The sequence below is a fragment of the Phalacrocorax aristotelis genome, chromosome 2 (assembly GCF_949628215.1).
Source record: "Phalacrocorax aristotelis chromosome 2, bGulAri2.1, whole genome shotgun sequence".
In the NCBI taxonomy this organism is placed as follows: domain Eukaryota; kingdom Metazoa; phylum Chordata; class Aves; order Suliformes; family Phalacrocoracidae; genus Phalacrocorax; species Phalacrocorax aristotelis.
This window is the reverse complement of record NC_134277.1, coordinates 55,170,798-55,188,907: the sequence shown is the minus strand read 5'-3', so window position 1 is coordinate 55,188,907 and position 18,110 is coordinate 55,170,798. Positions and strand designations below refer to the sequence as shown.

Below are 18,110 nucleotides of genomic sequence, written 5' to 3'. Positions count from 1 at the left end.
CAGATCCATCACAGGGAATGTAATGATCTCGGTTGGCTGCAATGGAAGTACTCAGGCTGTAAGTGCTGCTAGCACTTCAGTGTCCTTCCAAAGCAAAGCCATGAGACCCCTCTGCCACATAAGGCCACATCAGTGGGGCAACTGGAGAAGTTAAAAATGTGTATATTCATGTGTAGTTTGCTAGTGCATGAAGTTATCCCAAGAATAAAAGTTTTAAGTAGAACTTTTAATCGTTATTTTTTGCATTTTCTTTTTTTGATTTTGATTTTTAAAAAATCTTCTTTAGTTGTTGGTTAAATGTTTGGCAATTTTGGCCCTACAAAAGATCATGATAATCCTGCTGAAATATGGAATTTCTGGAAAGTGTCTGAAATGTTACTCAGCCTCAACCTTTCAGTCTTCCCTTCAGCATGGAAAACTTTACTTTTTGTGAGATGGGTTTTCACCATGTGACATACCCCTGCTCTTTCCTGTAGTATTGATTTATCATCTGTCTGTGCTACTTTGCAACTCTTTTTACTCACAACTGCCATGAGAGAGGGTGAGACCACCTCATTTTTTTAAGATACAGTGGCAGAAGTCCTCCTGCAGCCCACCTGGTCTTTGGCTGAGAGGTGGTACCACTCGGGAGAAAGCTATGTCCTACTTTCTGGGTTTTTGCACTCTTGTTTAGTGAGAGAACAACGTGTTCTATCATTTAGCCATGACATATGATGGGGCAAGGAGATCCAGAAAGATTTCTCAGAGCTGCCAAATTTGATGCAGTTCTGTGAAGGATATTTCTTACCAGTGAGAAACCCTCCCATTTCTTCCTCCCTTCTCATCACCAAAAACGTATCTGTTCCTCTCTCTAGGTCAGCCTACTTCCTGGCAGGCTCGCAGTGCTCCAGAAGTAGGACATTGAAGGGGAGCAAAAAAACATCAAATAGGATGGTTTTATCAGTCCTCAACTCTCTCCCACCAGAAAGGCCAGCAACAATGGTTCCTCTGCCCCAAACTCTGCTTCCTCGTGTATCATTTGGGACCTCTGTGGTTTCTGCTGCAGTTAGGGCACAAAAAGGGTGCTCCTGCAGAGAGCACTAGGATAGTCCTCAGGAGCTATAGGAGAAGATGGATGGCTGCTCTGGGGGTTATGGTCCAGTAGGACCAGGAGTAGGGGATGGTCTCAGAGGCCAAAATAGTGAGACAGGTGTTTTCAGCAGCTGCTGCAGTGAGCAGCAGAGAGGAAGGCGGTGACCTGGCTGCCAGCAAGACCCCGCTTCCAGTACAGCACCGTGGTGTCAGTGTGGGTCTGTTTAAAATGGGGATTTTACTGCTGTGGGACGGGGGGAGGAATCACCAGGACGGATGGAGAGCAAACAAGAAAAAACCAAAACAAGCAGGGGAAATTGAGGCACACGACCCACCTCAGCTCCTTGCAGAGGGCAAAGAGCAGTGGAGAGCCCAAAAACAGGGAGAAGGAGCAGGGAGGAGGAAGAAGCAGGGTCTATGGGCACTGGTCCTGCCAGTTCTGCTTATGGGCTCAGTGTTGCTTCCCTCTGCTGTGCTACCTCCCCTTCCTGCCCAATGTGAGGGCACCCAACTGCCCAGAACAGACGGGAGTTACCAACTACCGCCTTTCATGCCGGAGGCACAATCCAGGCAAGGATTGTTTTCTTCCCAGTACGTCTGCCGTGCTAGACTTGAATTCACCTTGTCAAAGAGCAGGCACCTGCCATTTCTTGAGAAAAAAAACGTGGTCCCTGCTATGGTCCCTGGGGACTGGCGGAGACAAACACTGCAGCAGCTTGCTGGGGCACTCACTGTTACGGGGATAAAACAGAGCGGCGGGGGCCTATTGATGCCCGATAGAAACAATAGAAACCAACTGCTGCGGTGAGAAAGCGGCCATTTGCCGTGCCAGCTGCAGCCAGGGACGGCAGAGGGAACGATGGGAGAGCACGCCTGGGTCGGGGTGCTGCAGCATTACTGCCCAGCCTCCAGCCCCACCGTGTCCTGGTGTGATGCCCCTATTTTGCTGCCTTTCAGTGTTTACTAGATGGGGAGAGAAATGAGAAAAGGAAAACAATGAATGATGTTGCCTGTCTTTGTGTATATACCCCCTGGAAGCTGTGCTGGTATCAGTGTTGCTTGCTCCAGACGGAACGTCCCGGGGAGGCATCTGGAAGCTGGTGCCCAGTCTGTGTTGTCCTGCATGTCCATTTTAGCTTCCTGTGCTGTCACTCAATCCACTTTCTTTCTGGAAATCTGATTTTCTCTCTAAATTTTACACTGCTGTGGACTTTCTTTTCTTTGAGGGAGTTGGTGTGGGCTTGTCAGATCAGAAGTAAGGCAGTCACTTTCTAGGCTGTAGCTCTGGTTGTGGATTATGGCTCGGTGACTCTGAGAAGAGTCCGTATGAGCGGCTAGCAGGGCCATGGCCTGCCTGCCCTTGTCTCTGCAGCAGGCTTTGTGTATGATGCTGAACCCTCACTCTCTGTCTTGCTATAAGTGGAACTCTCAGACTTACAAAAGAAATCCCATTCATTTCATTTGGGACATTAGTGCCACAGGCTGCGTAGGATTGCATCTCTGTTGGAGAATGACGTCAAGTCCAGGGCACATGTACAGCAGAGTGCACTTTTTGGCTCGGGCTTGCCAAGCTGCCATGCAAATTCTGCTTTAGGCAGCCGTCAGTGAAATCTGCAGATCCATGTTTTTCCCCAAAGCTTTACATCCTTAAGCTTCAAGCCTTTCTCAGGATTCTCTAACTAGATCTGTTTCTGCTGTGGAGCAGCGACAGGAGCATGTGGGCACTGCTGTTCCTCAGCTGTTTAGCCACAATAATTAGGTGTTTTAAGGGATGGAGGATCAATAGGGAGTTCCATGCGTTGTCACACACCACCAAACACTGCTGAGATACTGTTACAAAATTAAAGTGAGTACCAAAAGACTGAAAACCATGAAAATAAGGGAAAATTTAAGATTTGGAGGTTTGGTCCTTTCAACAGGTATTACTACATAAGATTCTCAGAGAACTATAAAAAGTGGACAATGGTCCATTCTGCTCATAGCTGTGGCCAGCCTCCATTGTGAAAGGTGAAAAAACATCCTAGAAACCATGCTGTATGTCAAAAGATGGGGATAATTGAGAAAACAGGGTTTCTTCTGGCATGTGGTGACCAGCAGATCTGTGAAGTATGGGGATAATACCCTATAACTGGTGCAGCTCACAGGTAGGTGATGGTCTCCTTCCAAATACCTTTGGAGACCTCATCACATCAGGGATCAAAGGATTCAGCTCAAAAGCTCAATTCTCTGTTATACCATCCCTTCCATAAACTTATGGGGCAAACTAAATGAGAGAAGAGGAATGTAGGTGAGAGAATGGGTTATATCAGAAGTAGCTGGGGAAAAATAATGGCAAAAACTTTCAGACACATCAGCATTTCTCCTGATGTCTTCCCCTGTGCTGTGGTGTGGTACACAGTGTATATAGTTGGGGGGGAAAACAAAACCAGAACTACAAACTCCACAATACCAGCTCCTACAGTAGCTGTTCTGTAAGGCTTATTGCTAGGTAAGAGCATTGACTTTGTGGAGGGAAATCCTGCAGCCCACTCTACAGAAGCATACATGGGGCTGAGAAGTGGGTGAGGAACTCACAGCAAGCATGTCATGCACCTAGTTTTGTGGTAAAAACTGGAAGAAAAGCAAGCAGTATAGCTGATAGGCTGGAGAAAATGATTTCTTGGTTGCACCTTTGTTGCTCTGTGTACAGTGTTACAGGGAGAAATGAGTAGACATCAAAATTATCTTACTGGCTATTTACATATTTGTACACAGATTTCATACACGAGTTTCCTATAAGGCATATATACATGAGAAATGTGACTTTGAAGTTAATATTAAGAGGAAAAATAAAACCTTTAAATGTGATCATTAACTGGCATCCTACTTCTGAGAACCACTGTGATAGGGAGACCTGAACCAAGTAGCTTGTGTTCCAGTAATAACTAGTTGGATCTGCCCAAACCGACATATCAGATGGTTGTTGAAAGTTGGTTATGAACCATGTTCAGTTGGGAAGAAAAATGGTAGCAAAATTCCTCCAGTATTTGCAGTAACTGCAATAGAGAAAAAAATCAAAAGTGGGTAGAAAATGATTGAAAAAAATGTAGTATTGACCAAAAAAGGGGAAAAAACGTCTGTGTCATTTTTTTCCTAGTTCTTTAAGAAGAAGTGAAAAAAAAAAAAAGGTTGCTTAGGGACAGATTGCAGACAGAAGACATCAAAATATGTTAAATAAATTACGAACTGTGAAGTACTTGCTCAGCTTTATTCAATCTTCTACTGTATAGGAAGGAGGCAGGAGAATGCACTTCATTCTTCTACCAGTTTACTTCTTCAAAAGATTCATTCATACAGTGAAATCTTTCTTCTACTGGGGGAATAAAGGGAGAGAGGAAGAGAAATCTCTGGCCAGTACATCAGGTTTTCCATCTGATTTGTTCCCAGTACATGGGAACAACATAGCAGATTGCATGTTGTGTTTACTAAAGAACATACACTTGCATTTAAATCACTTACAGCTTCCTTTTTTATGGTGCAATTGTGAATTATGTTCTTTTTGCATTTGTAATTAGAGGGCAGAACAGATGCGAAAGCTTAGTTTAAAGTGATATGTCCATTAAAATAACCTAGACTGCCGAGTAATTGTTCACTGTAACGGGGGAATATGCCCATTGTCATAGTGTTTTTGTTCCAGTTCAATATATTGAAGGGATGCAAGTCCTCAACAAATGTTGCTCATATTAAGAAAGTTCCTGAAACAGGGTGGTACTGGACCAGTTTTTGTTCGTTTTGGAGGAAAAAAATGGTGCCAACACCACCATACCTTATTCTGATACAAAGCATCAGACTGAGTTTAAATTTGTGAGAAGTTCCCTGGTTTTTCATAAGAAAGCTTTTGTTTTCCTCAGCAGACTTTTACTCACAATGGCACTTAGGCTACAAAATATTTTAAACTATTAACTGTTAGGCTTTTCATTTTGAACCAAGACTAAACAAGGACTCAGATTTTGATCAAAGACAGCTGCCCCTTAATCTGTAGTTATGCTTGATTGAGATAGGCTCTGACAGCCAACATAACAATAGACAGACCATTCTTTAACATATTAACCCTTGTGACCTAATTAGCCATCCAAAAAATGCAAATAGGATCCTCAGCAACCTTTTTAACCATTCGTGTCTCAATGACATTTGATTTTCCTTTTGCAATGTCAGTGCGCTTGTGCTAAAATTTTAAAGATGTTTAGCCTTTCTGCAGAACAGATGCACACATTAAGTACTTGCACGGCTCTAATTGAAAACCTCTGTCTTTAGCCACCAGTGCTCACAGCAACATTTGTAAGCTCAAGGTTGAAGATCTTGGCTAAACAGAATGTTAACCATCCCGACTACATCGTTTACACATTTGCTGATGATCAGTAAATACAGTTGAAATTGTAAACAGGGGATGGGGGGTGGCAGTGAGGGAGCAGAAGGGAAAGAAGAGAGGAAGGAGGAAAGGAAAAGCTGAAATCACGGTGCCCTATTTACTTTTGCAAAGAAGTCTGTACTTCTCTGAGTAATTTCAAAAAAAGCTTAAAATGGATAATCCACATGACACAACAGAAAAATAGAACAATGAGAATAAATCCTTGCCAGTGAATTGTTTTTTAACTGGCATTACATTATTTGTGCATGTTGACTGCAGTCTATATTCAGCATCTCTTTCTCCCTCTTCCCCTTTGAAAGCAAAGTCATAAAATCCACTGAAAGTTAACCCTGGTCTGTTCTGGTCAAGAAGATTTAGATCAGTATTGGCATGGGAAGGTTTACAGTAATCCCCGTGTGGTTAATTATTGCCCCTAAGTTATTCTAGTGATGTGCTCATTTGCAAATGCTGTTGCACCCCTTCCTGTTATGTTTTGTAGTGACCCATGGAGTGAAAGTACACATTGGTTTGTTGGTTGTCTGTCTTTTTCGGCTTTTTTCCCTTTTTTTCTTTCTCTACCTCCACATGGTGCCTCCCGCTGGCACTTTGGGGGTACACGCTATTCTTCCGTGAGCTGGGAAGTAAGCCCTCCATCCAAGTATGTCTGTTATTTCTTTATCGCATAAGCTTAAATATATTGTAAGCCTGTTCCTTTGGACTGGGTAACGGAGTAATATCACGATGAGGAGTCGTGGGATAAGAACCTGATGTTCACTCAGCATGTGTTAGCTTAAAATGCTCTGTCGCTGAAGTAAACATAAAAAACCCTGCAGTCTAAATTGTTGATGTAACTACTTTTTGGACTCTCAGAGACATGTATTTCCTAAAATTTCAAGTGTATGGAAAAGCATACATTAGTGCAAGCACAAAGCATGACAAAACTTCCACTGGCATTCACTGCAGAGACCAGCAGATGAAGTCTTGTGAGAAGTACAGAATAAATCAAAACACGATGAATGTGCGTCCCACCCTCAAAAAATCTCTAGAGACGCTTGTCTTTTCATTCCCCTTTTGGTTTTTTGAGAAGGGAGGTCTCACTTGCTGACTTTTTTGCCTGGCTAAAGTTTTACTTTTTGCTTTCCTTTTTATAAACCAGAGGCTGAAATTGCTGACACAATTGTATGATTCAAAAGTACTGGGATTTCAAGAGAAATCCCAACTATCTCATCATTGGCAAGAAACTCACAGGAGCATCTTCAGCTGAAGACATTTGTGATTTTTGTCATGAGACTTGTGACACACTCGAGTGTGTATCTACCCAAGAGTGGCCGCTGTGATTGCAGTGTACCTGGGCTGGCTTTACTCGCGCTATCTGGGGATGCTCAGCAGGAGATGATCTGTCTCTTGCTGTCTGTAGGGTGGCTCTGCCTCCACACGGCTGCTGGTTTAAAACTAGCTTGGACCGTGGGCAGAACTCGACGTCTTTGTTGTGACTGCAGCGCAGACACATATTGTGTTTCTTCGCCTAGAAGAACAGAAGACAAATGGGGATTTGCAGCAATCTGCATTAAGAGGTTTATTCACTGTAAGTGTTAATGATAACTGGAGGAAAATAACGTGCCAGAGTGTGGTGGCAGCTTACGCTGTCAGAGAACACATCTTATCGCACCTCTGACCAACACAGCTGTGCTGTCAGAACAGGATGGAGTTGGCCTTCGTAGGGAAAGCTAATGAGAAAAGAAGGTAGCAACCATTGGCAAACAGCACCAGAAATGCTGAGCTCTTGCCTGATCGTGACTGCGGTGTTGACAACCTATGTCCCCTTTGCAAAGTTCTGCCCCTCTTTTGGAGGTCTGTCACAAGAACCTCTCATCTTCTGGGCTGCCTGGACATTTTTGACTGTTATCCCAAGGAGTGATTGCACCGGATGTGTACGCTTTGACTTGTGCAGTTTGTGAGTTTAATACAGTTCTTCCTGCAAAGGGAAAAACCACAATGAATCCTCTAGTGCACAGAATGAGAGTGGGCTACGACATTAATTTTAAGACTGCAACAGGATTAGGTATAGTTCTGTAGCTTTGCCAGTGTTAGAAGAGCCAAAATCTGCCATGACTAATTCACTGATAAGTCTATTGCCATTTCTTCCCCCCCTCCTTTTTTTTTTTAAATAGGCTGAGTGTGATTTAAAAAAAAAGAAAATTAATTTCTGCAGTAGTGTGCTGAGTCAACTCTCCTTGTAAGTTTCTTTTGCAATTGAAGGCTCAGACTTAGCAATGTTTTATTTCTTAAGGTTTTGCTACCTCCATGCCACAGCTACAATTAGCAGTAGAGTCAACAATAGAAAAGACAGCAGAGGATGCAGGAGCACAAGGGTTGTGTGCATCCTTGAGGGGAAATACCCTGAGGAAAATGGTCCCTCTGGATATATTAAGCACTTCTCTTGAGGGTCCATGAAGCGAGAAACATTGCAGTGCAGCTCTGAGTCTGTAAAAGTTGAGTGCAACTTGAATGGTGCTTTTGGAGGGAGATAGGAGCAGGACAAGGCAGTAATGAGATGTAATGGGTCAACTTCTGCCCAAAGTTACTGTCGGAGGTCAATAGTACATTCAGTCAGGGCAGTAAATCACTCTCCATTTGTGATTTTAGATAGTGTAGGAAACAAATGGAAACATTCTCCCTGCTCTGGTGGCTTGTGAAAAATGTCAGGGCTCAATGTCATCTCCATCACACGGTGAAACTGCTTCTGCTGTCCATGCCCAGGAGGCACAGTCCTACTTCAGGAGCCAGTCCAGAGCCCACAGAGCCACTGCAGCTCTGCAGAACGTGTGTGTCCTGCAGGGTGGGCCAGACCTCACACACCTGGCAAGACGCCATAGCTTGCAGGAGAAAGAGGAGCTGCTAACAGCCCCCTTGTGATGAGTTTGTGGGCCTGAATAACTCACCCGTGGGTGCTGCTGCTGTTAGAAGGGGAAGCGAAAGTTTGTGGGGAGTTGGCTGGTAGGATTTGGTTTCCAGCAACAGGAAGGGCAGTAGTACAGAAGCTGCTCCTTGGGTGGGTGAGATGCCTTTTCCCTTCTCTTCACATTGAGGAAATGGAGCTGTGCTCTTCCCCTTTGCCAGTGGGAGCTGATGGGCAACTGAGCCTTGGGGCCGCCAGACAGCAGGGAGGCTGCTGGTGCAAAGCAGCCTGCGATCCCTCTGCAGAAGATGACAGATTGGCTTCCCAGTGCTGAGCATCAGGCATCTCATTGACCTCTAATTCCACTGGCTATGCCTGTGGGGAGATATGTGTTGGATTTTTCTATATAACATACTTGTAGAGGGAATTTTAACCCTTATGGGAGAGTAGTGTTCTGCTGTAATAACTCTGAATAAGTATCTAGTTCTTTCCTTTTTGTCCCTAGTTCTGTGTTTTTTCAATCTTCTTCATTTTACTTGTGCTTTGTCCTGGAACAAATATTTATCTTGATCTTCTGTTGCTCCTGGCTTGCCTAATAATGTCTGTATGGCTAAATCCTTGATGCTCTTGCAGTGAAGTCATGGATTGCCAAAGAGCAGGAAGGAAGCTAATCCTGAAATGTGCTGATGACGTCCAGGGGAAAAAGAAATATGAAGTGAGGGAACAGGGAGGCTCTCAGCTGTTAAGCAATAACACTTTCTTTTTTTAAAAATTAATATCAATGCTATATCCATTGGTCACCCAAATTTACTCATTTAACAGAGTGTACAACCACAAATATGTTTCCCTGATGAGATTACCTGAACTACTGATGCTTCCAGATGTTGGTGGTGTTTGTCCAAATTATTGTCCGTCATCTGCCAGCTTTATGTGTAATGGAGCTGCTAGCAAAAGATTCAGTTGCTCTCAGCAACTTCGAGAGCAAGCTCAGGCCACCCCTTACCAGTGGGTTGTGAACTGGGAGGAAAGGTGTGTGTTCACGGCCCACCTATAGTGACAATTACCAGCGGTCAGAAGGACACTTGGATGCAATTTGTAGGCTGTGGAAAGGAAAGCAAGCTGGTTGCCAGTGTTACGCAGAGCAAGAGTCAAGCAGCTGTGTAATCCCAGGAGTAGGAGGTGTCCTTCATCTTTACAGCTGCTTCTTATATGCCTTTGATGGAAGCCAAGAATGTAGGTTTTGGATAGGGGAGTTTTTATCATTTTTCCTCTCCTCTTAACTAGAAGTACCACACTGCAAATGGCTACAGAACTAAATATGCAAGAGGGTAGTATGTGCTTGATTTTAGTAGTAAAACCTTTCTTGACAGCTACCAAAAGTAACTGTTGCCCTATAATGACACAGGTATTTTATAAGTCCCATTTTTTTAAACACAGCTATGTAATTGTTGCTTCCTCTTAAATTTTCTGTTTCATCGTCACTGTTTGACAGTTGCTGTTATGTTAGATATTTTCATTGACTTGACATTTCTAACAACAGCTAGAACAAAAGTGATTTGTTTAAACTGTAGGAGGTACCATGAATTAATAGCTCACTTCTAGTATTGTGTTCCTGTTAAGTGGAAAGACAAGTCATCTTTTTTATGAGTAACAGTTTTACCTTGGAATATTTCAGAGTGAGCAAGGACAGCCTGGACACCTACGGTGGCTCAATCAGAGGGTGACAGACTTTGCAATAGCCTACACCCTGTCTTCAGTATGCTGCTGTCAGTCACTGGTGACTGAAACTATTCGTGGTCCATAATAATGCACAGCTGCTGTGCAGGAGAAATACCATCGCTAAACAAACATGGTGTGCTACTAATCATTTAATTGGTTTTAGACATTCTTAACGTTCTGATGAATTCCTTTTAAAAAAGACCGATCACTCCCCTTTCCGATATGTTAAAGTGATTTCATGGGTTGTTTGCGTAACCCTCTTCCATGCAAATTGCCCTTCTCGTGGACTTGTCCTGGACTATTTGCAAGAGTGAAGAAACCAGCACAGTGGCTTTCCATGCTATGATGTTTACTGTTAGCAATTTGGAAACACATCAGAAAATGATGGGACTTAGTTTCTCACTATCAGGTCCACTGTAGACTTTAAAAAGATGAGAGCAGGGATATGTTGTGTATTAATAACCCAGCTAAGTAAGAAGTAGTTTTTAACCAAAGTATTCACCAGTTCACTGGGCAAAGGTTACAGGTATAAAACAGTAGGGGCAATTGCTTCAGGACAGATATTCTGGAAATGAAAGGGCTATATCCATTGACCAGTCTTTCCTTCCACCATCTTAAAGTCAAAAATATTGTAGAGCCCCCCCAACTACATATTGCAAATGAAGGGCTTGGTGACAGTCCCCACTGAGGGGTTTGTATTTGATTTCAGAAGGAGTGGGAAGGGGGTCTAGATAATTAAGAAAACAGCTATTCGCCTGCTAGAAAAACAGCTCTGGACTAAAGACTGTCTTCATTTGGGATGAACTCTTACCCTTTTGGAGTCCATGGTGATTTTGCCACTGTCTTCTTTGTGATTGGGATTTCACCACTGATACCATTTAACATATATTCCATTAAAAAAAAAATTAAAAGAAAAAACCTTCCCCTCCCCTTTTTCATATATTCATGCAATATGCCCACTTGCACATCAAGTGTTTTTGGTAACTCTTATTTCTTGCCTTTGGGCTTGATTTCAAAATATTCAAATATATTTGGCTTTTGTAACTTTCACTAATTAAACCATCTAAAGCAGATGGAATTACAGAAATTACAGGGTTTAAAATATCATCCTAATTGGTTTACGATCTATGTGACACTACAGTGCCATTCAGACTGTGTAATGTATAAGGACTGCACAAAAGAGAAATCTTGCCAATTAATTTTCTTAAACTCCATTATCTGCAATTTTCCTTTCCTCATAATTCCTCCTCTGTTAAGCTTTTCCTGGTATCCTTCTTGCTGTAGGAAGGCAGAAAGCATCCCATGGTCATATTGGAACTTTTCCTGTTTGCAGAAAAAACAAGTAATTTATTTTTCATGTGCAACAGAATAGTGTAAGTGAATACTAGAATAAGTGAACACTAGAATAAGTGAACTTTAGAGGAACCAGCAGCTATGTTCTGTGGAGTTACAGAAAAAGCCTAATGCATATTAGAAAAGTAGAAGAGTCATTGTGCACTCTGAGACATTTTCAAAGGATGGGGATTTAAGAATGGATAGAGAAAGGTCCTGGTTTTTTGAGAGTGTAATCATGCGAAGTTGTAACAATACTGTTCTCTTTCACAGAATGGAAAAAAAAATCCTTCTGTTTCTTTAAAGTATCTCATTTTGCCATTTAGACATGATTTTTAAACTCACTATTCCCTTTTGTTGCCATGGCAACGGGTTTTGGCCCTCATGGTGACAGAAAAGTATCTCAGTTCTTGTTCCTCTTTGCACGCATATGTTTCTGTGTAGAGCTGTACAGGCAGAGGGAAGGGAGGTGTGAGGAGATCACACCTTTCAGAGCAAGGTAACTCCCTGTGCCAAACCAAGGCTGTGACTGAGGAAATAGCCTGCAGCAGGGACAGATTTATCGCTCCTGATCACTGCGTGGACTCATTCAGACTCCAGCTCTAATGATGCCAGATAGGTTCACTCCCCCCTGCCTCCTCTCCCCCTGGCACCCCCTCTTTCCTAGGTGACATTTTAGGGACTTTTTATATATGAAGGAAGTATTTGAATGAAATCTGGTTTTAGGGGATTCCTACAGAGCTGGCTGTTAGCATCTTCGAGCATTGCAGGGGTCAATTAAGAGAACCAATCATCTGGTTTTAAAGCTTTATGAAAAAAAATCTGAATAGAACAGAAAAGCAAGAAGGAAGGAAGGAAAAAAGAAAAAGTGGACAAAAAGTAATGTTAAATAGCATGGAGCATGACTAATGGCACAAGCATGTTAAAATCATTGGGAAAATGTCCTTGGAAGACAAATGAATTTTCAGCAGAATAATTAACTTAATTAACAAATTTGCATGCATATTCATCAGGCTATTGAAGTCTTTCCAGCACAGCTTGATGAGCATTGGTGTAATAATTGTCTCATTTACATTCTGCAATCTACTACAATTTGGGGCATGCAAAAAAAGCCGACCTCTTCCCTTTGACTTTCTTTAGGACCCTGACCCTCTTAATAAACACGTGCAAACAACATGTAGTGTCCATTGCTTAGCCCTGCGTTCTGCCCTTTATCAGAAAACCTGCTCTGACTCTGCCACGCTTTCCTCCCTTTCACTCCCCTCTTCCTTTGCTTTCTTTTTTTTTCTTTTTTTTCTTTTTTTTTTTTTTTCCTTTGGCCCAGGTTCTCTGTTTTGCCTCTGCTTGCTCTCCTGGGTAAATCTTGGCACCAGTTCTGACTTCAAATCTCCTGGGCCGCCAGACTGCATCATGTAAAAATTGCCATTTTCCTCTATCTCTGCAGGGCAATCTTTAAAGGCAGTAAGGTGTGACGCTCCAGACTGGCAGCTTGGCAAGAAAGAGCCCATGGATACCAGCACACAGGAATCTGGAGGGTTCACTCTGACAGGCAGTCAGTACTGGGAACAAAAGGAATTAAAAAAAAAAGCAGCAAATATATTTTTACATATTGCAGGCATATGGCCACAAGACCAGCAGAAATATATTTAATTACTGATCTTGTGCATTAAGCAGAAATAATGTACCAACAGCAGTACCTTATTTTTCCCCTTAGATTAAAAAAAAAAGTAAATGAAGGGAGGCCTCTAGAACATAGTTGGTTAATACTGTTGCATTTCATCTCCATTTACATTTTTTACCCCAGTTTTACAATCATTTGCGAATAGAATCTGATTACCTAGTGTTAGACTAGTATGATTATTTTATAATGATTTTCTTTTTAGATGTGGATGAGCATTTTTACATGCAGCTAGGCCATTTACGAGCCTTTTTTGTTGCCTTGTTTCAAATCAAACACTTCAACCATGCAGTACTGAGACCTTACAATGCTTACAACTAATATCAGGTGCAAACGCAAACTGCTGTAACTGGGTTGACTTGTAAGTAGTGGTGTCTGAATATTTTGTATCAAATGACAACGTAAATCTCATTGTGGTGTATGTGTTTCAGGCTGCATAACAGCACTGTACCGGCTATTTTCCTCAGAACCTACAATCACAGTAAAATTACGTTCTTTGATGTCTGTTTAAAAGGTTCACTGGTAAAAAATGGGGGGGCCTAAAGCAGGATGGGTATGGAAGGTAGAGACCTCAGTCCAGAGTTGCAATGCAAAACTCCCAAACCTGTTAGTCTCTGTGTGCCCTCCATCGCTTCTGAGGTGCCCACATACCTCAAAGTGGTCTCACACCTTGCACCACACCTCTGAGCAAGGCAATACTGATTTCCAGCGTATTCCAGTTAACAAGGATCCAGAAGCCTCCCTACTCCACTATTTCAGTTTCTTCAGTGACTTCAGCCAGAAGGTATGTTATGGGCGTGCCTCAGGAATATAAGAGGATTGGACCTTTCGGGAAATGCTGTTGTGGCCATTTCCTTCTAAAATAATGATGCTGCTTGGCTTTATGCAGCAAACCAGAGTCCTCAACCTGGTACAATCAAATATAATTCCCTTCTCAGTCTGATGGGATTCAAGCCCATCATTAACCAAGCAAGTGTTCCAACCAACTGGTTTTAGACTGTTTAGGCAGGAGAAGAGGATATCTCTGCAACTCTCCTGCTGGAGTTATTCTGCCATTAGACCTAAACACCTAAAGTATATCTATATAAAAGCAATAAAGTTATCAAGGTAAGACCTCTTTCAAAAATGTAAGCTGCATTGACTCAGTTGATGCAGGTGAATTCCTCCATCAAAGTATAACAAGAATGGGTTAGGAAACATTTAAAATTAAGATGTCTTAATTTGCTAGGATATTTATGGTCCATTCAAGTCCATAAAAGAGATAACACTTAGTACCAGGGAGATACTCCCTAAAAGTTACTGCTTGGTATTGTTTGGCTTATAGAAAAGAGATTAATCTCTTTTTCTACCTTTGAATAGGGCAGCATATCCTCACCAAACTTTAAGTTCTTCCTTTACAAGTATTGGATGAATTTCCAAAGACTTTCATATAAAGCCATGATTTAGCTTGCCAGATAAAATTAGTTAAAAACTGTGTTATTTACAAAATTTAACACCTGCATCAGTCTTTCCTTTGTTCCAAATGATCCTAACAGCTTAATAGTAATTTAAAACTTTTCACATAAAGCTAATTCAGATCTTGTGTTTAAGGTGTGTTTGAAGAAATTAGGCTGTAATTAAGCAAAGTTATTAACATTTATTGTTTCTAATTGTGATGATTATTATAGGCTATAGATGTGCCTTGGTCAACAGTTTTTATAACTCTTAAATGGAGCCTATATAATACGACTAATTCTGCCAAGAACCATATTTCCACTGATTTTAATTTGCTTGCAACAGCTCTGCTGATTTGGTGGCTTCAAGGAAACTGCACATCAAGAGACAATTGCTTGGTCCATTTGTCATTGCCCTTTAGGACTGCATTGCTACATGGAGATGGGCGATTTGAAGGCTTCCAGAACACCACTGCTTTTGCATTTCTGCAAATTGAGGCAGTAGCACTAGAGACAACTGAGGAAGGATCAGAGTGGGGAACTTTAAAGAGCAAAGATGCAGAGATATATGTATTGCTCTGGATTGTTAAGGCATTGAAACAACCCTGTCTCAGTCCTGTGATCATGAAGGGGAAAAATAATTTTCTTTTCCTTGAAGAAATAATCTAATCTGAATTACAAGATACCAAAAATGTCATTTTGGGGCAAGGTGGGATTATTTTTTGAGTGCTTTAATGAAAATTCTTATTTTGCTAAATTAATCATGTGGATTCATAGCATATAGTTTAAGGATAAGTGGAACACTTTTAAATATTTTATTTATTATCAATTTTACCTTCTTACACTAAATAGAAGTTTCAATGACTAGGCTGAAATAAAAACACCAACCAAATGTTTATTTTGATATAAAATTTACCATTTTTATTTTGGGATTCTGTAACACTTCTCAAAAAAAAAATATATAAAAGCTAGGTTACTTTGAAATTCAAATCCCAGTTAAAAGAACAATCAAAACATTTTGTATTGAAATTTTAAGGCAAGCGTTTTGACTTCTCAGGGAAAAAGAAAAACACTTTTGCCAGCTGAGAATGTTCATGGGCTTCAACACAACTGTGAATGGGGTTCTGTGGGGTTTTTTTATGGTTCCCAAGCTGCAGGTTCGATGTATTTTCTATTCAGAGAAACAAAATTTCCAGCTCCAACACTAAGGCTGGCAGACCTCCCCAGAGCAAGCCCAGGGACTGGGCTGGAGCTCAGGATTTCTCCAACCCTTGCCTCAGCAGCACAGTACAAACCCAAGACTCCAGCTTTCCTTCTCTTTTACCCACCCAAGAGAAAAAAGAGCTGCTCATTTTATACCCTATGGGGTAAAACCCACCAACATCTACCACAGCTGAGGCCACAAAGTACAATCGACTATGAGCCCAAGTTATGCAACATTTCCACCTGCCTTCTCTTAAGCAGGGCTGGCATAAGAGGTAGGTGAGGGCAAGAAGAAAGGATAAGAAGAAGAGCTGCTGAGAGACACCCCAAGCAGAGCAGAGACCTCTTTGATGCTCTGCTCCCTCTCCCCATGCTGATGTCAACAGGAGAGTTTGGGGCAACAAGGGAGAAAACAGTATTGGAGTATAGACTCCCATGGATCTGAAAGAAGGGTTTTGCCCATCATCTCTTTCAATTTTAATTCCTTTGCTGCCCTATGTCTACCAAAGGATCTTCCTTTTATTTTCTAGCTAATTAAAAAATTTCACTTCATCACTACTAATGGGTTCACCTTCCTATTCAATTAAAGAAACTAACTTTTTAAGAGTTTCATTTCTCCAGTATATCATGTTTTGTAGAATAATGTTGGAGTTTTCTAAAGTAGGTAGCATAAGTTATTAGGAAGCAAGAGAGACTAGTAGAGGTCATGCCTTCTCATGTGTGAGAGAACAAAAGGGGGTGAATTTACATCTTCTACATGGTGTCAGTTGATGCTCTGTTTCGCATGCACATGATTATCCAAATTTGCCTTTCTGTTAAAGAGGAATTACTTAACAACTAATGTGTAGTTTATAATAGTGAGGAAAATTGGGTACCATAAATGTATGACTGGCCATTTGGATTTGGCCTGAGTTGCTGTCAAATAGACAATGCAGGTCTGTTTTCATAAATGGATCAGATGCTATACTGATCACAAGCATATCATTTGTCCTTATATTTGTGGGCTGTGGTAGAGTTACTACAATGTACCTTGAAGGTGAGCAGGGCTATGAGTATTCAACATCACTATTATTATTGGTATTTTTAGTATTGCCCATTTTACAATTACAAGGATATAGGTTTGACAGTGCTAGGCAGCCTTGCCATAGGTCTTGCTATTTATCTGACTTTTACTAAAATAATCCTGACAACAACTTCTCTGGTGTGCAGCTGTGAATGGTTTGTGCCATGAATTGTGATTCCTTGTCTCTGAGCTGCTAGGATACACTGCTTACCACTAGCTATAGCATAGTGTTTGAAAGTACACTGTAACTCATAGTTCAACTTGCTTCTTTTCACACTGTCTTTCAGTGATTTTAGCTGGACATGTTCTGTCTACTTAATACCTGCCAGCATGGTGACGAGTATTTTGATAGCTAAAAGAAGTTTACTTTTGTTACTATTCCCTTACCTGAGAGTAAATTTTGGCATTCAGCAGCAAAATCACTCACTTGATCTAGTAAATGAGCTAAACATTCCTTGGTCTCCTTAAATATTGTTTCTAGTGTCCTGCATGTTTATTAGGAAGTTTTCCTACATAATGAATAGCCACTTTGATGTCATTAGAAAGCAATTTTTAAATGTGATGGCTGCAGCCTTCCTTCAGGTTCTGCAGCTCAGGGCCCATTTCTCAATTGCTTTAAATAGTATTTACCCAGGATTTGGCTGGGAAGTGTTAGCGTGAGGTGGCACCATCTCAACTGCTGGCTGCTTCTTACTGCTGCTTCTTACTGCAGTTGCCTTCCCACTGCTGTCAAAAATTTTGAAGCAGGATCAACTGACCGAGCGGGAGCATTTATGTGTCAGCTTGAGGAGTTGGGCTTTTTGCTACAGAATGGAGCAAGATCTGGAGTAGGGGTTGAGGGTATAATTTGGGATGGCAGGGTGGGGAGCTTGAGAAGAGGAGGGAGTAGGCCTTAGACTTTGTTGTAGCCTTTCATAGAGGGAATAGCCCTGGCTGTCTTTAAAGCTGGATTTTTTGCATACCTGTCACTTTGACTAACCAAGAGATACAGAGCCTCACTTGTCTGTCGAGAGTCTTTGATTAAATCTTAAGATTTGAAATTAGACGCCACCAGCTATTTCACATTGGTTCTATCTCTAGTGGTGACATGACTATTCCCTGGCCCCAAGGCCATCTGGCTCATTGAAGCCTACATCCATATTATTAACACTTGGACCATGCTGAGGAATAGTTTGAGGTGGTGCTGGTTGGCCTGGGTCAAAACTGGGCTGCAGACTGTTCTGAGAACTACACATTCAGCTTTCACTGGCAGGGAAGTTTCATTTGCACTATTCCATTTAGTAGTATGGGCCAAGTAACACCTTATTTGTCTGTTTCATCCACTG

The 18,110-nt window shown here is 41.7% G+C and overlaps 1 long non-coding RNA gene across 5 annotated transcripts in view; it reads left to right on the top strand.

Annotated features, from left to right (window-relative positions):
• LOC142052877 (uncharacterized) overlaps positions 1-18,110 on the top strand; it is a 40,120-nt gene that overhangs the window by 6,253 nt on the left and 15,757 nt on the right. For 4 of the 5 annotated variants that reach the window (XR_012659021.1, XR_012659020.1, XR_012659022.1 and 1 more), the window contains one exon: positions 855-8,684. The exons of the other annotated variant lie outside the window; for it this stretch is intronic. This is a non-coding gene — a long non-coding RNA (uncharacterized LOC142052877). Of the gene's footprint in view, positions 1-854; positions 8,685-18,110 lie in introns of those variants that run through there. 5 annotated transcript variants of the gene reach the window in all.